This window comes from Xenopus tropicalis, chromosome 2 (genome assembly GCF_000004195.4).
Source record: "Xenopus tropicalis strain Nigerian chromosome 2, UCB_Xtro_10.0, whole genome shotgun sequence".
In the NCBI taxonomy this organism is placed as follows: Eukaryota; Metazoa; Chordata; class Amphibia; order Anura; family Pipidae; genus Xenopus; species Xenopus tropicalis.
The window spans coordinates 178,366,083-178,389,783 of NC_030678.2; the positions used below are offsets into that span (position 1 = coordinate 178,366,083).

Sequence of the window (23,701 nt, forward strand, 5' to 3'; positions counted from 1 at the left end):
TCCTCGGAGGGGCTTCAGACTGCCCTTTCTAAATACTCTGTCTACTCTCTCACTCCTAGAGTGACTATAACAGATCTCTCTGAACACTCTAACTGGAGCCTGTAGCTGGTCTCTTACAGAAGGGGGTCCCAGGAGTAAAGAACTTACACAGAAATGTGTGTCATCCCTTTTTATAAGGCATCACACTGCCACCTAGTGAGAGCTGTTAGAACTACAGGGAAACTCCCTTTTCACACACAAACAGCTAGGACCACCTTTAGGTGTCCATATCCCATAAGGCCACGCTCTGGTGTCTGTCTAAAGGGGACCCAACCTAAGGGTCCCAAATCTTTGGGATCCCTACACAAAGATTTTTTTTTTTTATTTCATTTACTTGATTTAAATGGAGTTCATGTGAGATGATTATGATGCTATTTATGTTTAATTATGGTTTGTTAATTACTATTTAGGGAAAAAGCTTTCTGCAGAATGAAAGACAAAAAAATAGATCTTCTTCTGACTCTCAATCAACTTATTACCCAACAGAATCAGCTTATGATGAAGCAAAACCATTTACCTTAACATATTTGTCAACAACAAAGTGATTCCTTACTAAGTCCCTAAACAAATTCAAATTTACAGTCAAATGTATCCAGAGCATCAGACGTGCCTCCCCAGATCTCTTCTTTTTCTGTTAATGCTCCCACCTCTGTTCCTCATAAAAGGGGTGGCCCTTGGGGTGGTTGCTTATTATAAGCATAAAATTATATTTTTCTCTGTAATAATAAAACAGTACGTGTACTTGATCCCAACTAAGATATAATTACCCCTTATTGGGGGCAGAACAGCCCTATTGGGTTTATTTAATGGTTAAATGATTCCCTTTTCTCTGTAATAATAAAACAGTACCTGTACTTGATCCCAACTAAGATATAATTACCCCTTATTGGGGGCAGAACAGTCCTATTGGGTTTATTTAATGGTTAAATGATTCCCTTTTCTCTGTAATAATAAAACAGTACCTGTACTTGATCCCAACTAAGATATAATTACCCCTTATTGGGGGCAGAGCAGCCCTATTGGGTTTATTTAATGGTTAAATGATTCCCTTTTCTCTGTAATAAAAAAACAGTACCTGTACTTGATCCCAACTAAGATATAATTACCCCTTATTGGGGCAGAACAGCCCTATTGGGTTTATTTAATGGTTAAATGATTCCCTTTTCTCTGTAATAATAAAACAGTACCTGTACTTGATCCCAACTAAGATATAATTACCCCTTATTGGGGCAGAACAGCCCTATTGGGTTTATTTATTGGTTAAATGATTCCCTTTTCTCTGTAATAATAAAACAGTACCTGTACTTGATCCCAACTAAGATATAATTACCCCTTATTGGGGGCAGAACAGCCCTATTGGGTTTATTTAATGGTTAAATGATTCCTTTTCTCTGTAATAATAAAACAGTACCTGTACTTGATCCCAACTAAGATATAATTACCCCTTATTGGGGCAGAACAGCCCTATTGGGTTTATTTAATGGTTAAATGATTCCCTTTTCTCTGTAATAATAAAACAGTACCTGTACTTGATCCCAACTAAGATATAATTACCCCTTATTGGGGGCAGAACAGCCTTATTGGGTTTATTTAATGGTTAAATGATTCCCTTTTCTCTGTAATAATAAAACAGTACCTGTACTTGATCCCAACTAAGATATAATTACCCCTTATTGGGGGCAGAACAGCCCTATTGGGTTTATTTAATGGTTAAATGATTCCCTTTTCTCTGTAATAATAAAACAGTACCTGTACTTGATCCCAACTAAGATATAATTACCCCTTATTGGGGCAGAACAGCCCTATTGGGTTTATTTAATGGTTAAATGATTCCCTTTTCTCTGTAATAATAAAACAGTACCTGTACTTGATCCCAACTAAGATATAATTACCCCTTATTGGGGCAGAACAGCCCTATTGGGTTTATTTAATGGTTAAATGATTCCCTTTTCTCTGTAATAATAAAACAGTACATGTACTTGATCCCAACTAAGATATAATTACCCCTTATTGGGGCAGAACAGCCCTATTGGGTTTATTTAATGGTTAAATGATTCCCTTTTCTCTGTAATAATAAAACAGTACCTGTACTTGATCCCAACTAAGATATAATTACCCCTTATTGGGGGCAGAACAGCCCTATTGGGTTTATTTCATGGTTAAATGATTCCCTTTTCTCTGTAATAATAAAACAGTACCTGTACTTGATCCCAACTAAGATATAATTACCCCTTATTGGGGGCAGAACAGCCCTATTGGGTTTATTTCATGGTTAAATGATTCCCTTTTCTCTGTAATAATAAAACAGTACCTGTACTTGATCCCAACTAAGATATAATTACCCCTTATTGGGGGCAGAACAGCCCTATTAAAGTAAAGCCTGTAGGCTACGGAGTTACTAATGCTAAAATGGATATATCAGTATGTAACACAGATAGTATCTCTAATCGGCAAGAGGTTAAACTCCTGACAGGAAAAATCATTTGGATTGTACCAATATACTGCCCAGGAGTGCAAGATATAAGTCGGTATGCTTTACTTTTTATTCGGTTCTAATTAAGTTATAAATAGTTTCTGACAGACCAGCAAACTTCTGTGTAAGAATCACAGCCAAACACTGAGCAGAATCTTTGCCAGACTGTAGCCCTCAATGGACTTTCCCAAACCCCCCTGTACGCTCTGGCATTTGGTCTGGCCCCCTCAGTGCATCAGCCCCACAGAAGAGACAAGATGGCTGCCACTGCTCTAATTGCCTCAAAAGTTTTATAGTTGATTCCAAAGGCTATTTATTTACTGCAGCAGCCTGTTTGCCTTTATCTATAGCAATTTCATGCTTTTAGCAGCTCCTGCAGTGTGTGTAGCACATTCCCAAATGTTTTTTATAAAGACAGGCAGAGTACTTGTATTCAAAATGGCCGCCATGGAAAAAACTATGATTTAATCCCCACACTGTCACCCAATTGTTGTGAGCTGCCTGTTGTACTGAGCTGGGATTGTTATATGGGAATGTGTCGTGTATTCCCGCTATGCTGCAGATCCTCCCAGTTTTATAAATCCTGTAATATGTTGTAACCTCTATTTCAGCTCAATAGCTGCCTTCCCGGACTGGTACCAGTAGAATATGGGTTACACCGGACTCTCTCACCCAGAATGGGCCTTCACTAAGTGGAAGAGGAAGGTGAGGATGTTGTGCAACTACACCTCTCCTACTGCTACACAGAAAAATATAAACAAAGGGCGCCAGACCAGGGTCGGACTGGAGGGTGCAGGGCCCACCAGGGCTCCCCCATAGGGGCCCTGCAGGTGCCCCAGCCCTGTGTCATACCCCCCCAGGGGCCCCCCTAACCCCCCGCAGGGCCCCAGGCCGACGTCCTCCCCGAGCGTGTATAAATTGAACGCGTCAGAGGAGGAACAGTCAGTAGGGGGAGCGCCGGCAAAGGTCGGACTGGGCCGCAGGGGCTCACCGGGATTTTTCCCGGTGTCCCGGCGGCCCAGTCCGACCCTGCACCAGAAATAGGCGGAGGGTGACTTTGTTGTTTGGGGAGGCTAAAGATGGGCCATACACAGACTGACTTAAAGCTAATGTGACACTTAGTGGATTCGCTGCTGGTGTAAAAAATGAAACTCCCAACTACCTCTTGCAGTTCCCACTGACTGGGTGGGAGGGGCTTTTTTACCCTAAAATTCTTAGGATGTAAAAGTATTCATACGTGCACTTCTGTGAGGGGTTCTCCATGCACTTGTATTTGGGATCAGTTAGCTTAAAGGGGTAGTTTCACCTTTATATTAATTTTTAAAATAATGTAGTCATTGATATTCTGAGACAATTTGCAATTGGTCGTCTTTTATTTTTTATAGTTTTACAGTTATTTAGCTTTTTGTTCAGCAGCTCTCCATTTGGTATTTCAGCAGCTATCTGGTTGCTAGGGTCTAATTTATCCTAGCAACCAGGTAGTGGTTTTAACAAGAGATGGGAATATGAACAGTTAAGGGGTCTGCATGGAAAAATAACAATAATAATAAAATTGTAGCCTCGCAGAGCAATACTTTTGGCTGCTGGGGTCAGTGACCCCCATTTGAAAGCTGGAAAGAGGCAGAAGAGAAAGGCAAATTATTCAAGAACTATAAAAAATTAAATACGAAGACCAATTGCAAAGTTGCTAGAAACAGGCCATTCTATAACATACTAAACGTTAATGTAAAAGTGAACCTCCCCTTTAGATGTGTTTTAGTTAGCTTTATAGAGAGAGAGGCAGTGGGTAGTGATATCCCAGGCACATTATATACAGTGAGACGCAGTCTGTATTTACAAAACCAGCACATTATATGCAGTGAGACGCAGTCTGTATTTACAAAACCAGCACATTATATGCAGTGAGACACAGTGGGTACTGATGGCAGATATTCAGGCCCTGGCACTATAACACTGGCACTGATACACAACATTGGCCCCACTGTAACTAACTAGTAATGAACAAAACAATGACAAAAGTAAAAAACAAAATAGTAAGTGCAAAAAACAACAAATATATAAAAGCACAATGAGCTTTTTAAGGGGGAAAGAGTTAACTTACCATCCATCTGTCAGGGTAGGGGATAGGGATATTATAAATGTCAGCTCAGGCAAAAAACAATTTAATTTCAGCTAGTGATTCAGCCTTTAGACATAGTACCTGTGTATAGTGCCTGCGTATAGTGCCTGCGTATAGTGCCAGCGTTTAGTACCTGGGTATAGTACCTGTGTATAGTGCCTGTGTATAGTGCCCGGGTATAGTGCCCGGGTATAGTGCCCGGGTATAGTGCCCGGGTATAGTGCCAGCGTATAGTGCCTGGGTTTAGTACCTGTGTATAGTGCCTGTGTATAGTGCCTGTGTATAGTACCTGTGTATAGTGCCTGGGTATAGTACCTGGGTATAGTGCCTGGGTATAGTACCTGTGTATAGTACCTGGGTATAGTACCTGGGTATAGTGCCTGTGTATAGTGCCTGTGTATAGTACCTGTGTATAGTGCCTGGGTATAGTACCTGGGTATAGTGCCTGGGTATAGTACCTGGGTATAGTGCCTGGGTATAGTACCTGGGTATAGTGCCTGGGTATAGTACCTGTGTATAGTACCTGGGTATAGTGCCTGGGTATAGTACCTGTGTATAGTACCTGGGTATAGTACCTGGGTATAGTGCCTGTGTATAGTACCTGTGTATAGTGCCTGGGTATAGTACCTGGGTATAGTGCCTGGGTATAGTACCTGGGTATAGTGCCTGGGTATAGTACCTGGGTATAGTGCCTGGGTATAGTACCTGTGTATAGTACCTGGGTATAGTGCCTGGGTATAGTACCTGTGTATAGTGCCTGGGTATAGTACCTGGGTATAGTGCCTGTGTATAGTACCTGTGTATAGTGCCTGGGTATAGTACCTGGGTATAGTGCCTGGGTATAGTACCTGGGTATAGTGCCTGTGTATAGTACCTGGGTATAGTGCCTGTGTATAGTGCCTGGGTATAGTGCCTGGGTATAGTGCCTGGGTATAGTGCCTGTGTATAGTACCTGGGTATAGTGCCTGGGTATAGTACCTGTGTATAGTACCTGGGTATAGTGCCTGGGTATAGTACCTGGGTATAGTACCTGGGTATAGTACCTGTGTATAGTGCCTGGGTATAGTACCTGGGTATAGTACCTGTGTATAGTGCCTGGGTATAGTACCTGTGTTGTGAGTAACATCGTATTTTAAGGATTTACTGATGATATTATATCATCTGAACCGCACCGACCAACCTAAAGTGTGTATCCTCTGTCCAGTAAAGAGTTTTATTTGTTTATTAAAGAACCAGTAGTGCTCAGGTTATTCATTTCGGAATGCAGATACAGAGTGGGTAACCCCTCCCACCAACAGTAAGTAAGTGCCCCCCTGAGAAGGAAGAGTCCATCTCTATGTAACACTACCGGGAGTTGCCACTGCCCGAAGCCAGCCTGGGTAAGAACTACTACAGCACAAGGCAGCAGTGAGCGACCCTGTTACATAGAAACATGCAGTTCTAAGATAAAGTTCATTCAATTTTCCCCCCAAATTGTAGTTGAAATTCTCTTCTAACTTTGCTGCTTGTTTCTCCCCGTTACTATGCAGCGAGTCCCTAGTGATTATTCCTTTATTAGTCAAGCGGCTTTTATATACAGCTGGTTATTATGTCGCGGTGGGAATTAAACTGCCTCCTGAATTAGAATTGAGCTGATATTCCTGAATGTGGCAGCAGCGATGGTACCAGCCCTTCTCCCCTGGGTATGCCAAGCTCATATAAACTCTGAGGCACAGCATTAGCCTGGCACATCCTAGGCTGCCATGGGACCCACGTGCCCAAGTCCCGCTGATTAAACATTAATATTTCCTTTCATTGTTCATCCGAGGAATCTGCATGTGAGTTGCCAGTCTGCTGGGCACCTACTGGGCACCTACTGGGCACTGGGTCTGTACAACTACTGGGCACTGGGTCTGTACAACTACTGGGCACTGGGTCTGTACAACTACTGGGCACCGTGTCTGTACAACTACTGGGCACCGGGTCTGTACAACTACTGGGCACCGTGTCTGTACAACTACTGGGCACCGTGTCTGTACAACTACTGGGCACCGTGTCTGTACAACTACTGGGCACCGGGTCTGTACAACTACTGGGCACCGGGTCTGTACAACTACTGGGCACCGTGTCTGTACAACTACTGGGCACCGTGTCTGTACAACTACTGGGCACCGTGTCTGTACAACTACTGGGCACCGTGTCTGTACATCTACTGGGCACCGTGTCTGTACAACTACTGGGCACCGGGTCTGTACAACTACTGGGCACCGGGTCTGTACAACTACTGGGCACCGGGTCTGTACAACTACTGGGCACCGTGTCTGTACAACTACTGGGCACCGTGTCTGTACATCTACTGGGCACCGTGTCTGTACAACTACTGGGCACCGGGTCTGTACAACTACTGGGCACCGTGTCTGTACAACTACTGGGCACCGTGTCTGTACAACTACTGGGCACCGGGTCTGTACAACTACTGGGCACCGGGTCTGTACAACTACTGGGCACCGGGTCTGTACAACTACTGGGCACCGTGTCTGTACAACTACTGGGCACCGTGTCTGTACAACTACTGGGCACCGGGTCTGTACAACTACTGGGCACCGTGTCTGTACAACTACTGGGCACCGTGTCTGTACAACTACTGGGCACCGGGTCTGTACAACTACTGGGCACCGTGTCTGTACAACTACTGGGCACGGGGTCTGTACAACTACTGGGCACCGTGTCTGTACAACTACTGGGCACCGTGTCTGTACAACTACTGGGCACGGGGTCTGTACAACTACTGGGCACTGGGTCTGTACAACTACTGGGCACCGGGTCTGTACAACTACTGGGCACTGGGTCTGTACAACTACTGGGCACTGGGTCTGTACAGCTACTGGGCACCGGGTCAGTACAATTACTGGGCACCGGGTCTGTACAACTACTGGGCACCGTGTCTGTATAACTACTGGGCACCGGGTCTGTACAACTACTGGGCACCGGGTCTGTACAACTGCTGGGCACCGGGTCTGTTCAACTACTGGGCACCGTGTCTGTACAACTACTGGGCACCGGGTCAGTACAATTACTGGGCACCGGGTCTGTACAACTACTGGGCACCGTGTCTGTATAACTACTGGGCACCGTGTCTGTACAACTACTGGGCACCGGGTCTGTACAACTACTGGGCACCGGGTCTGTACAACTACTGGGCACCGGGTCTGTACAACTACAACTACTGGGCATCGGGTCTGTACAACTACTGGGCACCGGGTCTGTACAACTACTGGGCACCGGGTCTGTACAACTACTGGGCACCGTGTCTGTACAACTACTGGGCACCGGGTCTGTACAACTATCGGGCACCGGGTCTGTACAACTACTGGGCACCGGGTCTGTACAACTACTGGGCACCGGGTCTGTACAACTACTGGGCACCGGGTCTGTACAACTACTGGGCACCGGGTCTGTACAACTACAACTACTGGGCATCGGGTCTGTACAACTACTGGGCACCGGGTCTGTACAACTACTGGGCACCGGGTCTGTACAACTACAACTACTGGGCACCGGGTCTGTACAACTACTGGGCACCGGGTCTGTACAACTACAACTACTGGGCACCGGGTCTGTACAACTACAACTACTGGGCATCGGGTCTGTACAACTACTGGGCACCGGGTCTGTACAACTACTGGGCACCGGGTCTGTACAACTACTGGGCACCGGGTCTGTACAACTACTGGGCACCGGGTCTGTACAACTACTGGGCACCGGGTCTGTACAAACACATAAGAGTATAAGAGTATGACAGCTGGCACACTGTATATAACTAATATCAGGTTTCTAGTTCATCCCAATAAAAGCTCAGTATATATAATATCTATGTGCCACACACTGATAATAAATAAAACAGCAGTTCAGTTCCCCCAAATGTTTATTATGGCCCTTATCTCATGTACAGATATAGGTTTCTATGCAGCTCAGCAAAATGAATTCCACCTATCAGAAGGCGAGTTGGCGACGGTATATTTGCATACATTTCGGCACCGCTCAGGGCGCTGTATGTTCAAAGCATTTGGGGGAATGATGGGACACCGTGAATCCAAACCAAAAATGTTTTTTGCAAGTAATATATATACATAATATATACATATTTCCTAATTAAAACAAAGGCAAAAATGTATATTCAGCACATACCCTATTCATTGCATTGATGCTGAAAAGGGGTTTGCATTAAAGGAAAAGTAACACTAAACATTTTTAAGTAAAAAAGCTATTCTACCCTGCACCAATAACTGCCCTATGCTGCAAACCCCTTAGTATTTTGAATGCTTTAAAAGAAAATACCTGTTAAAACTTGGCTTCCTGTGGCTTCCTGTCAATTGAACTAAGGAGATACGGCGAAGGAAGGAGCAGCAATCACTATGTGACGATCGATTGATTGAGTCTAGCCTTCCTTCTGTATAGGAAGGAGTCAGGCTAGACTCGATCAATCGATCGTCGCATAGTGATTGCTGCTCCTTCCTTCGCCGTATCTCCTTAGTTCAATTGACAGGAAGCCACAGGAAGCCAAGTTTTAACAGGTATTTTCTTTTAAAGCATTCAAAATACTAAGGGGTTTGCAGCATAGGGCAGTTATTGGTGCAGGGTAGAATAGCTTTTTCATTAAAAATATTTTAGTGTTACTTTTCCTTTAAGGCAGGGGTGTCAAACTCAATTGCACAGGGGGCCAAAATTCCAAACACACTTTGCGGGCCGAACAGGATAAACATTTATTGAACTCACTAAAATTCAGTTGTCTTTGCTCTTATATCATTTTATCAGAGCTGGACACCTGGCATCTGTTTTTGGTAACAAGTTTGTTTATGTACCTGTGCCAGTAGCCATATTATTGCCCCATGTACCTGTGCCAGCAGCCATATTATTGCCCCATGTACCTGTGCCAGCAGCCATATTATTGCCCCATGTACCTGTGCCAGCAGCCATATTATTGCCCCATGTACCTGTGCCAGCAGCCATATTATTGCCCCATGTACCTGTGCCAGCAGCCATATTATTGCCCCATGTACCTGTGCCAGCAGCTATATTATTGCCCCATGTACCTGTGCCAGCAGCCATATTATTGCCCCATGTACCTGTGCCAGCAGCCATATTATTGCCCCATGTACCTGTGCCAGCAGCCATATTATTGCCCCATGTACCTGTGCCAGCAGCCATATTATTGCCCCATGTACCTGTGCCAGCAGCCATATTATTGCCCCATGTACCTGTGCCAGCAGCCATATTATTGCCCCATGTACCTGTGCCAGCAGCCATATTATTGCCCCATGTACCTGTGCCAGCAGCCATATTATTGCCCCATGTACCTGTGCCAGCAGCTATATTATTGCCCCATGTACCTGTGCCAGCAGCCATATTATTGCCCCATGTACCTGTGCCAGCAGCCATATTATTGCCCCATGTACCTGTGCCAGCAGCCATATTATTGCCCCATGTACCTGTGCCAGCAGCCATATTATTGCCCCATGTACCTGTGCCAGCAGCCATATTATTGCCCCATGTACCTGTGCCAGCAGCCATATAATTGCCCCATGTACCTGTGCCAGCAGCCATATAATTGCCCCATGTACCTGTGCCAGCAGCTATATTATTGCCCCATGTACCTGTGCCAGCAGCCATATTATTGCCCCATGTACCTGTGCCAGCAGCCATATTATTGCCCCATGTACCTGTGCCAGCAGCCGTATTATTGCCCCATGTACCTGTGCCAGCAGCCGTATTATTGCCCCATGTACCTGTGCCAGCAGCCATATAATTGCCCCATGTACCTGTGCCAGCAGCCGTATTATTGCCCCATGTACCTGTGCCAGCAGCCATATAATTGCCCCATGTACCTGTGCCAGCAGCCATATGATTGCCCCATGTACCTGTGCCAGCAGCCATCATATTGCCCCCATCTGTCCCTGTGGCAGCAGCCATATTATTGCCCCATGTACCTGTGCCAGCAGCCATCATATTGCCCCTATCTGTCCCTGTGGCAGCAGCCATATTATTGCCCCATGTACCTGTGCCAGCAGCCATATTATTGCCCCATGTACCTGTACCAGCAGCCATTTTATTGCCCCATGTACCTGTGCCAGCAGCCATATTATTGCCCCATGTACCTGTGCCAGCAGCCATATTATTGCCCCATGTACCTGTGCCAGCAGCCATATTATTGCCCCATGTACCTGTGCCAGCAGCCATATTATTGCCCCATGTACCTGTGCCAGCAGCCATCATATTGCCCCCCATCTGTCCCTGTGGCAGCAGTAGCCAACACTGTATATTACCCAATTTGGCCCCAGTTTGTACCTGTGCCAGCAGGCAGCAGCAGCAGCCAAAAAAATCATATATTGGCCCCAAGCGCCAGAACTCCCCGGTTTCTCCTGTTTATATTTTCTCTCCACATTTTGTGACGCGCCGGCTCTCTCTGTCTCTGCCGTTTGAATGACGGTGTATGCGCGCGCCAACCCCTACTGCACATGTGTCACAGCGCCAGAGAGATGCATTATGGGATATGTAGTTTATTGTGTGGCACTTCATATCGCCGGGCCATTAAAAACAATAACAATAAAATGATCTTGCGGGCCGGATATAATTACATGCCGGGCCGGATGTGGCCCACGGGCCGCGAGTTTGACACATATGCTTTAAGACAAAATACTCCTAAAAGGGAGGCTTAAACACAAAGTCACAGTTGCCCCTTTACAGAGCTACTCCTGGGTAACACGAGATGGTGAAAAATACAACTTTAAATATTAGAATAACAGGAACAATCAGAGACAGACTATCATTTTAAGAAGTTCCGGAGTGCTATCTAACAATGAAAATGAAAAATGAAGGTGAACTTCCCCTTTAGAGTCACTATAGGGTTAAATCTCCTACTTGTTCAGGGACGTCCTCTATAGTCTTATTTTCCATCCAGGCTGTAACCCACATACCTCTGTGAAACAGTTTTCCCCATTGGCCCAGGGAGGTTATCGCCGTTTCCTGTTTGATAGAGTGGGAGGAGCATTTGGCTCCTCCTCTTTGGTTCAACAACACCCACTAATGTGAGGGCTCAGCCGAGGGTTGCAAATATACAAACTCAATACATTATCACATGTTGCCGAAACATTTATTTATCTAAGAGAAGGGAATGTGAGATTATACATAGAGAGCAAATATTTCCCAGTTGCCTCTGTCCCAAACCATCAACCTCCCACCCCTACTCACCCCCTTTTTTATTTCTGCACTTGGGACGCCTTGGGAAATGACCCACAAATTCTAATTACCCTTTGTTGCTTAAAACAAATATTTCCTAAACTTTATTTCTTATCTTTGTTGCTGTAAAAATCATAGAATTTTTAAAATTGCTGGATTTTCCTCTCCTAGGAGAAGACTGACCCGCTCTGGGATCCCTGGGCATGCTGGGAAATGGGACCGTGCAGGGTTTAATGGATCCACTCTTCAGCATGTGGCTTTAAACAAAGTGTTAATCTTTCCATTGTGTCATGTTTCTGGGTTCTGATCCAATTATCTGCAGAAACGATGGGATCGGCCAATGGCATTATCCCGGGATTTGTTGCCTTTATGGCTCGCTGTCTGGTCGCTCCCGTCACGGATATCAAGATACAGAAGGTGGGTGATGTGTTGCTACAGATCTAACAATTCTCAGAATCTCCCCTTGACGGGAACCAGATTCACATTCACCCCCCCCAACTGACGTTCTTGTTGCCCCCACTCCCTCCGCTGATTCCGGCCCCACATACAGGGGGAACCCCTATAGTCATGGAAACTATTCTATATTGTACAGATATGGTACCTTTTACCCAGAATGCTCGGGACCTGGGGTTTTCCGGATAAGAGATCTTTCTGTAATTTGGATCTCCATAACTTAAGTCTGCTAAAAATCATTTAAATATTAAATAAACCCAATAGGGCTGTTCTGCCCCAATAAGGGGTAATTATATCTTAGTTGGGATCAAGTACAGGTACTGTTTTATTATTACAGAGAAAAGGGAATCATTTAACCATTAAATAAACCCAATAGGGCTGTTCTGCCCCCAATAAGGGGTAATTATATCTTAGTTGGGATCAAGTACAGGTACTGTTTTATTATTACAGAGAAAAGGGAATCATTTAACCATTAAATAAACCCAATAGGGCTGTTCTGCCCCCAATAAGGGGTAATTATATCTTAGTTGGGATCAAGTACAGGTACTGTTTTATTATTACAGAGAAAAGGGAATCATTTAACCATTAAATAAACCCAATAGGGCTGTTCTGCCCCAATAAGGGGTAATTATATCTTAGTTGGGATCAAGTACAGGTACTGTTTTATTATTACAGAGAAAAAGGAAATAATTTGTAATAATTAGAATTATTTGCTTATAATGGAGTCTATGGGAGATGGCTTTTCCGTAATTCGAAACTTTCTGGATAATGGGTTTTCGGATGAGGAATCCCATACCCGTATTTATATTCTCAGGGCTGAACTCATATACGGAGCACTGGGAAAAGAACGCACAGAAAACTCCTGTCCTCAGTGCTCCTTTGTGCACTAATTGATGTGCATGTGTGATCCTGAGGGGGTTGGGGAATGGGGGGCCTCTGGGTGCTGTTTGTGTGCAGCAGGGTTTGCCAATTACCTTGAGGAATCCGCATTATATTATTATATTATATATATATATGTAGGGGTTTACCAAAAACGGGCCCTTAGAACAGGAACCCCTAGGACAGGCCACAGGGTGGTGCTGGGAAACAGGGACACTGGGATGACTGGGTTGTCAATAGTTAATAGGGTGTACACCTGTAGTTCGGGTTATGGCCACAGGGTGGTGCATAGGCCCATATAAGGGATAGCAGCCATGTGCTGTAGGCCGACATTTTGGGCACTGCTCCAGGCAGGAGTACCCCAGGTACAGCTTAGTTAGAAGTTCTGGTAATAGATTGCTCTAGGAGTAATATGTAGTACAACCTAGGTTAGAATGGGCAGACATGACCCCTCCAGGAGTGGTAGTGAGGTTATGACCTCCCAGCGTTACATCTGCTGGAGTGCAGGGCCACAAGTGGCTAGGTAGGTGTACCAAGGCACCACTAGTCCAGGATCTCGGATTTGAGGATGCTTCATGTGAGTACCGGTGTGGGTCCTTGTGGAAATGCTTCTAGCGTGAGTACCGGGGAGGGCTCCAAGAGGGGGTGCCTCCTGTCGAGAGTACCGGGAAGGTTTCCTAGATGGGAGCATGTGGCGGGAGTACCGTGAAGTAGTCCAACAGAAAATGAGTATCAATGAGTAGTAAGGAGATATGCCCTGTACTGTGTACTAATAATATGTTTGCCACTCCTGGAGAGGACCCTGCCTAAATAAACCGTGCATCTAGTTCAACTATAAGATTGTGTCTGCGTATCTGAATATCTGCCAAGCCCAGAGGACCACTACCAGCTGGTAAGGAATAACCCCAGGGTGGGGTACATCTGCCAGGAGTATGTGGGTCCCAAGAGGGGCATAACAAGTCTATTAAGTTCCCAGGGGGTGGATTATAGTTCCACAACACCATCCCTGGGTGGAGGCACGCCATTTTAAGGGAGAATCCCTTGTAAACCCCCATAGTAAGCGGGGGCTCAGGACTCCTGTAGCGCCAAGGATAGTGCTCCAGCAGGTAGTGCCACAATAAATACCAAAAGTGGGATACATAAATATATATACAAGGGAGAGTGGAGCACACCCTAAGTTAGTTCAAACGCCCTGGGTGCTGGCTAAAGTAAGGAAATACATGGACAGAGAGCCGCACACACAAGGACTTAGCAATAAAGTGCAAAAATGTATTAAAAAAATCCAACGTTTTGAGTACCAACTGGGTTTGGTAAACTTTTGGTTTGTCCCTGAGGAAGAGTACAGTTGGTACTCGAAACGTTGGATTTTTTTAATACATTTTTGCACTTTATTGCTAAGTCCTTGTGTGTGCGGCTCTCTGTCCCTATATATATATATATATGGCTACATATCCCTGGCTACAGCGGGGCTCAAGGAACCCTACAGTTTTCTATGGCTTATTAATTCTGAGCCCTGGGTGAGAGAATAGTATGATAATGAATATGGTTTTGTTAAGTTTAGGGATGCACTGAATCGAGGATTTGGTTCGGTATATCGGGATGGATTCGGGGGTTCGGCCAAACCCAAAAAACTGGCTTTGGTGCATCCCTAGTTAAGTTGCTTTAACATCACTGGGAGTTAATGAACCAGTGAATAAGAAAGTGATTATTTCATTGTGACAATATGGGAGCGGTGCAGGGGTTAAACAAAATGACTGCATCTTCACAATTTAAGCTTTTGGTGTTTTGTTTTTTGCTTAATGCAAAAAAAAACTTGAATTGTGGGGGGAAAAAAAGATGAACATTGATAAATAAACCCCCAAATATGAGACAAAAAGAAGTTGTGAGCATGTCCCATAGTCATTGTAAATCTGAATTTGTTACTTGCATGTTTGAAAATGGGTGCCATGGGGTGAGATACAGGTAAAGGGCCAGCAGGTAGGAGCCTATGAGCAAAGGAACTCCCTTTAAAGGAGAATGCAAGCCAAAATGTAAAAAGCATACTGCCCCATAGCCCTCCTATTGTTTAGTAAAAACGCCACACTTTTGGCTCAGCCAATCACATAGTTACTCAGTCACACTTACTCACATTTTCTAGAACAGGCAGCCATCTCTAAAAAGGTATTCTCCCTTCCTTTCCCTCCTTGCTTCATACTGCCCATGTGTTTCATTCCCTCCCCCCCTCCCCTCTGCCAGATCCGCTTCTGATTGGCTGGTGGGCATGTGTAGCTCAGAGCAGCAGACAGGATCAAGTTACACACATGCTCAGAGAATAGGAAGGCTGCCGCTGGCACCTACAGGAAGGGGAGAGAGATTTCAGTGATGTCACTGTAGGCTTCACACTGCTGTAGGCTGCCAGCACCATATCTCAGAGAAGCAAGCAGGGATCTGGGAATGTAGATATGCAGTAAGTACTTACACACAATGCCTTTAGATTTACTTTTAATTTATATTAACCTTTCATTGTCCTTTAAAGGACAAGGAAAGTCAAAATCTATGAAGCACACTATTAAATAGTACTACTATTACTGTGTAAAATCGCTATATTCCTGGCTTGCCTAATGAAAGATTTACAGAGATACACATACTACAAACTACATGCTTGTATCAGTGAATGGCGCCGCCATCTTTAAAAAGGGATGCCCATACCCTTTCCTTCACCACTCCCCGCACTGCACCCGAGTCTTTGTCCACCAGTAACACACACCCACCGTTCGCCCCCCCCAGCTCCGCTCTGCTCCCCGCACCAGTAACTCACACCTCCGCTCTGCTCCCCGCACCAGTAACTCACACCTCCGCTCTGCTCCCCACACCAGTAACTTACACCTCCGCTCTGCTCCCCGCACCAGTAACTCACACCTCCGCTCTGCTCCCCACACCAGTAACTTACACCTCCGCTCTGCTCCCCGCACCAGTAACACACACCCACCATTCGTCCCCCAAGCTCCGCTCTGCTCCCCGCACCAGTAACTTACACCTCCGCTCTGCTCCCCACACCAGTAACACACACCCACCATTCGTCCCCCAAGCTCCGCTCTGCTCCCCGCACCAGTAACTTACACCTCCGCTCTGCTCCCCACACCAGTAACACACACCCACCATTCGTCCCCCCAGCTCCGCTCTGCTCCCCGCACCAGTAACTCACACCTCCGCTCTGCTCCCCACACCAGTAACACACACCCACCATTCGTCCCCCCAGCTCCGCTCTGCTCCCCGCACCAGTAACTCACACCTCCGCTCTGCTCCCCACACCAGTAACACACACCCACCATTCGTCCCCCCAGCTCCGCTCTGCTCCCCGCACCAGTAACTCACACCTCCGCTCTGCTCCCCACACCAGTAACTCACACCTCCGCTCTGCTCCCCGCACCAGTAACTCACACCTCCGCTCTGCTCCCCACACCAGTAACACACACCCACCATTCGTCCCCCCAGCTCCGCTCTGCTCTCCGCACCAGTAACTCACACCTCCGCTCTGCTCCCCACACCAGTAACTAAACTGGTTAAGGGGATGGAAGATTTAAACTATGAGGTTAGACTGTCGAGGTTGGGGTTGTTTTCTCTGGAAAAGAGGCGCTTGCGAGGGGACATGATTACTCTGTACAAGTACATTAGAGGGGATTATAGGCAGTTGGGGGATGTTCTTTTTTCCCATAAAAACAATCAGCGCACCAGAGGTCACCCCTTTAGATTAGAGGAACGGAGCTTCCATTTGAAGCAGCGTAGGGGGTTCCTCACGGTGAGGGCAGTGAGGTTATGGAATGCCCTTCCTAGTGATGGGGTAATGGCAGATTCTGTTAATGCCTTTAAGAGGGGCCTGGATGAGTTCTTGATCAATCAGAATATCCAAGGCTATTGTGATACTAATACCTACAGTTAGTACTAGTGGTTGTATTTATAGTTTATGTATGTGAGTGTATAGATTGGTAGGTGTGGGTTAGGTGTGCTGGGTTTACTTGGATGGGTTGAACTTGATGGACACAGGTCTTTTTTCAACCCTATGTAACTATGTAACTATGTAACTATGTAACGCACACCTCCGCTCTGCTCCCCACACCAGTAACGCACACCTCCGCTCTGCTCCCCACACCAGTAACGCACACCTCCGCTCTGCTCCCCACACCAGTAACGCACACCTCCGCTCTGCTCCCCACACCAGTAACGCACACCTCCGCTCTGCTCCCCACACCAGTAACGCACACCTCCGCTCTGCTCCCCACACCAGTAACGCACACCTCCGCTCTGCTCCCCGCACCAGTAACGCACACCTCCGCTCTGCTCCCCGCACCAGTAACGCACACCTCCGCTCTGCTCCGCGCACCAGTAACTCACACCTCCGCTCTGCTCCCCACACCAGTAACGCACACCTCCGCTCTGCTCCCCACACCAGTAACGCACACCTCCGCTCTGCTCCCCACACCAGTAACGCACACCTCCGCTCTGCTCCCCACACCAGTAACTTACACCTCCGCTCTGCTCCCCACACCAGTAACGCACACCTCCGCTCTGCTCCCCACACCAGTAACGCACACCTCCGCTCTGCTCCCCACATCAGTAACTCACACCTCCGCTCTGCTCCCCGCACCAGTAACGCACACCTCCGCTCTGCTCCCCACATCAGTAACTCACACCTCCGCTCTGCTCCCCACACCAGTAACGCACACCTCCGCTCTGCTCCCCACATCAGTAACTCACACCTCCGCTCTGCTCCCCACACCAGTAACGCACACCTCCGCTCTGCTCCACGCACCAGTAACTCACACCTCCACTCTGCTCCCCGCACCAGTAACTTACACCTCCGCTCTGCTCCCCGCACCAGTAACTCACACCTCTGCTCCCCACACCAGTAACTCACACCTCCGCTCCCCGCACCAGTAACACACACCCACCGCCCCCCCACCCCCCGCACCTTTTTTTTAGTCCTTGTCCACACACCCCCGCCCCCCCTCCGCACCTTTCGAGTGGTCTTTGTCCACCACCGGTAACACCCCAGCACTCACCTGTCGCGTCCTCCTCTAATGGCTCCGGCGCGCTGCTGCATGCACTATTTATATAGCGCGCCACCATAGCAACCAGGGGCTGGTTATCTGTCTGAATGGGAGCGCGACTGCTTGCTTGCTGAAGAGGGACATGTGTGCATGCGCCGCCTAGCAGTCCTGGTCACCAAGTCAGTGCAGGAGCAATGCATTATGGGAATCCGCTTTACCCAGCTCAGCGTTTTTTTTTCCTGTTTGGCTTCTGATCATCTGAACGATCAGAATTTGGGGAGACTTAAGGGCACTACTGAGACAACTGAAGGTATGCCTGCAGCTTGGGATTAACTATTAGCCTTTCCTTCTCCTTTAAGGGCAGGACAGCCGAGTGAGGTAAAGCAAAAGATATCTAATGAAAATAAAACAGAACAAAAATAAGTGTAACTATACAGGCCTGTGATGATAGACAAGAATAGACTGAGTCCAGTAACAGGCAATAAGGCCAGGGCTGGCAGAGTACTGGCAAGGTCCAAAGGCAGGCTGGGGTCAGGGGCAGGCAGCAGGCAAGCAAGGTCAAGGTAACAGGCCGAAGGTCAAACCAGGGAGATCCACAAAAGACAGGGTACCGGGTGGGGACAGGAGAACAGAGATGGAAATCAGGCAGGGACCGAAGGAATCAGGAATCTGGAGTCACGGAAGTCAAAATCAGGACGTGGCAGGATCACGCTCAGCTAGGATGGTGATCGAGCACAGGGAGTTGCCAGGAGCAGGTTTATAAAGGCTCATAATAACAGAACCAGCAACACATGCGATTTACAAGATGGGCGGAGACTGAAGGGAGACAGACAGAGATGCTGGATGCACATCAGGGCAACTGACCCATGTAGCTCAAAGAGCCTCCTGTGGCTTAGTAAGTAAGTGCATTTGTGGTCTAGCACAAAGTCAAGGGTTTGATTCCCCACAGTTCCTGACAGACATCGAGAACCTTAAATGTGTGCATCTTGGATACATATTTGTGCAATTAAGAAAGGAAATAATAAATGCTCACTATACTCACTAACTAAACAAGTTACACCAGCATAGGGAGCAGCACAGAAGAGCCAGGGCACGGGCATGAATCTGCTCAGTTTGCACCTCTGTCCCCCCTCCCTTCTCTCTCTCCCCCTCCCAGCTATGCTGTGTAATCTGAGCTACCAGCAGCCAGAGCTGCAGCACGAAAGCTACTGACACCAAGCTAAAATGGCAGCTGCTAATTTAAACAAACAGAGGGAGCTTCTAGGGCTGTTACTCAGGTATGGTAAAGCTTTCTGCAGAATAAATCTAGCGTTCTAGGTCTACTGAATTATCAGTCATTATTTTTCTTAGTTTGTCAACAGATTATCCACACAGCTTTTCAATTCTATTCACCATGTCGGCAGCAATTTTATGCTTTATCTTTATTTTTTATGTATATCCAGAGGTGTAACAGTAGAGGAAGCAGTCTCTGGGGTCTTTGAGGGACCCGGGGTCTCTTTCCTCTGTTATTTCATGGCCCCCTTCCTTCCACATGCTCTCTCCCATCCCCCAGACTGCTCACATATAAATCCCTGCTCCCCAATCTCGTGTGTGGGTTGGGAACTATATATGCTGGGAAGGGGGCCAGGGGCTGGTAGGGTTTGCCACTCAGGGCTGGGCACCACCAAAGATGTTTTTGTAGGGGGGCCCAGCCCAGAGCAGTTACACTTCTGTGTATATTAATCTGATTTATTGTCTTTGTTAAAACTCCTTTGTTTATTGGAAAAAATTAATAAAAACATTTAACCAACAGTAACAATTTGTCCCTTTGGCAGATTTGCATCCATCTTGCAATTCAATTTTTAGCAGTTCGGGCAGTTAAAGCAAACTGCCACCTGGAAGAAGCGCAGAGCTCACTGTCATATTCAGAACCCGGAGACATTAATATCGGGGGCATTTTGCAGATAACGTTAATAAAACAAAAGTTCTACTTGGAATTTGATGTGCTGGAAAAAGATGTCTACTGTATTGTGTATGTACTGAATCCAATATTTCCCTTTATCATTTGTTTCATAGAAATTGGGTTCCATTATTTGCTTTTGTGTTTCCCTGATAGGAACATTAAGGGTGTAGGTGTCACACAGCCCCTGGGAATTTAATCTGCCCCTTAAATGGATCCCCCTGCTTGGCTGGGGCAGGGCTGTGAGGGCAATAATATAACTGGTGAAAGAAAAGGCTTATGCTATCCTGCTGACAAAATTGATATTAATTTCTTTTAAGATTTATACTTCTTCCACCTCTTTACCAACAGCTCCGCCCATTGGGCAACTCCCAACCAACCGCATTAGAAAAGTTACTCTTTGTACCAGTAGGGTTCAGATGGTTGAACGTGATGGACGTATGTCTTTATTCAACCCAACTTACTATGTTACTATGTAGATCACTGGGAGAGGGAATTCCTTCATGTTGGGCTGAATATATCTCCCTATAGCCCCGCCCACTGCGTGCTTCATAAAGGGGAATTTTGGCTGCTATGTATTCATATACTGGCAAACCCCGCCCCTCAGGAATTAAAGGGATCAGTCCATACTTTTATATGAGGTTTCATTTTACTTTTTTGCAGTTTGCTCCCAGGAATTCTCTCCAATAAGCAAATGCAGCTATTTTTTGCATATTTATTTATATATATATACACACTTTCCTAAATAGTCCTATTTATATACTCACATATATATATATATATATTTTTTTTAATTATAGGTGGGGGGGCAGTAAACATACCTATACATGGGCTATTTATACGCACACACCTATATATGCACTGAACCCACCTAGCGGGTTCGGTCAAATACAAATCCTAATTAGCATTTGCTGATTAGGATTGGAAGGGGTTAAAAAAAAATTCACAGCCCATTTAACCCTTTCGGAATTCTAATTAGAATATGCTAATTTATGCTAATTTGGATTCTGCGAATCCTTAAAAAAACGCCGGGATTCAGTGCCTCCCTACTATCTATACACTTACATATATGAACTGAATATACCAGTATCTATACTAATTTATTGTAGATATTAGTATTACAATAGCCTTGGATATTCTGCTTGTTCAAGAAATCACCCAAGCCCCTCTTAAAGGCATTTTGGAACCTCAGCGTATTTACTGTGAATGTACAACCTTTGATGCTTCAAATAAAAGTTAAGTTCCTAAGATCTTAAGGGGGGGGCTCAAGTGCACTGATCTTTTTTTATGGAAAAAAGATCTATCTATAATCCCCTCTAATGCACTTGTAAAGAGTAATCATGTCCCCTCACACGTGCCTTGTCCCAGTTTAGTTGCACTCTCTTCAGCCCATTAATCTCCTTTTTAAGAGCTGGAATTCAAAACTGCCCCCCCCCATACTCAAGATGAGGCCTTACCTATCAAAAATCAAAAGTATGTTTTCATACCTCAAGTTAATACCGTGTCTTTATGCCAAATGGTACTTTGTTTGCTTTAGTAGCCACTGACACTGCCTATAGTTACACAGTCTGTTATCCACAAACACCCCCAAACCTTTCTCACTTAGGTATGTAGGCCTCCAACACATTAGCATGAAGTGTACAGCTACATTACACATCTTACTACATTCAGCACTGATACAAGGTATCGGTTTTGTTTACAAATACACAGACCATTCTTTCCTCTTGTTATTTTTATCATCACCAGTGCAATAATAGTATTATTTACATTCTGCAAATTCCAAATTTGGACCAAATCTCATTATAATTGGTTTCACGCTAACAAAATGAAGCCATAATTCATAAATTAAGATTTGGCAGTATTCCTTGGCACATATCCCAGAGTAATGTAACACGGGGAGATACTCAGCAGCACTGTTTGGTCACCATGAGTTTCCTGTATAATTACAGGGCAACCTGGAGGTTCATTCGTCACCTGACAGGCTTTTTATTTGCTGTTAATGAAATCAACAAAAATCCAGACCTTTTGCCAAATATCACTCTGGGCTTCCAGATCCATGATACTTGTTATGGTGAGGACCTGAGCATGGAGAGTGCCCTGAGAATCCTATCAGGAACCAGATATATGGTCCCCAATTATAACTGTCACAAGAGGGGAGGGTTGGCTGCCATTGTTGGGCATCTTCTGTCTTCTCCGTCTCTAAGTATCAGCACTATAATTAGTAATTACAGAATCCCACAGGTAAGAAAAATCAGTTAATATAATATATATACAGTTATACCTCCTAATGGTGTGTAAGCTTATAGTAAATTAGCCCTTCTATTACCACAAGCTACATTGTATTTTACCCAGGATGAGACTGTATCCTTCAGGGGTGAGCCCTCGCTTAATATGGAGGCCGGGTAGATATGTGTTGTATTTCTCAATAAATGGGCGCCAGTGGCTCTTAACCTTGAAACCATGAACTGTTTATTTACACAGCCACTTAGGGGTAATTACAGCACAGAATAGGTAGGTAGTAGCATCACATAGCACAGGCAGTACTTACAAGGAATAATCACAATAACCCTTTAGCTGCAGGGCACAATGGGTTAACTCCCAGCTTTCAGGTATATGCTTCCAGTGGAACCTGGGTGATCACTATCTAACCCTAGGTCTGTACACTGTTACCCCTACTCTGGGCAGTATTATACCCGGGATTATAATCCCTCTACAATTCCTGGTTGGAGCCAAAATGCTGCTCACTAAATAGCCCTGCCTGTCTATCACACCTAGTGTGATCTATAACAGGAGCTATCTATACTTTATGAACACACTAGTATCTCTCTGCCTGCTTACTCAGACAGAGACTTCACCAAAATGGCTGTCTGGCCTCATGGCTCTAGCCTTTTATACCACAGTGCCACCTTATGGCCAAACTATGGAAATGCACAAGGGTTCATGCTATAACCCAGGAATAGGGACTTACCATTAGATTTAGGACCCTTCATAGCTATCCAAATACTAGGGGACCCAGAGTTAGAAAAGGTACAATTTACCAGTTCCCTACAGGTGTGAATCACAGTTGCCACTAAGACTACAAGAACTCCTTTCTTTTACTGACTGTTCTTGAGTAAAGGGGAACTAGAAGCCCTTTAAGCCCTTTGGCACTGATCAAGAATTGGGCTTATTGTTTTTAATACAACTGAGAGACTGTGGGAAGATCAGCAGAAAAAAGACACTAAAAGTTCAAGTCAAGTCAAGTCGGTTTTTATTGTCATTCCAACCATATACAGTACAGTACACAGTGAAACAAAACAGCGTTTCTCCAGGACCAAGATGCTACATACATGCAACACATGAATTAACAACACAACATAAATTAAAAATATTGTGCAAATAATTGCAAAGAGCAGTTCAGGTAGGTATGAACAATTGTGGGATAGTTTTAGATCAGGCGATTTTCATGTGTGTGTTTGTCAGTTCAGACCTGATGTTATTTAGTTTGTCTGAATGATTTGTGTGTGTGTCCAGTCCCTTTGTGTTGAGAAGACAGATGGCTTGTGGGTAAAAACTGT

At 45.6% G+C, this 23,701-nt stretch overlaps 1 long non-coding RNA gene across 1 annotated transcript; it reads left to right on the top strand.

Annotated features, from left to right (window-relative positions):
- The first annotated feature begins 2,398 nt into the window (after positions 1-2,398).
- On the top strand, positions 2,399-20,181 carry LOC116408931. Its single transcript, XR_004221444.1, has 3 exons — positions 2,399-3,217; positions 12,018-12,263; positions 20,020-20,181. It is a non-coding gene; the product is annotated as an uncharacterized LOC116408931 (long non-coding RNA).
- The last annotated feature ends 3,520 nt before the right edge of the window (positions 20,182-23,701 follow it).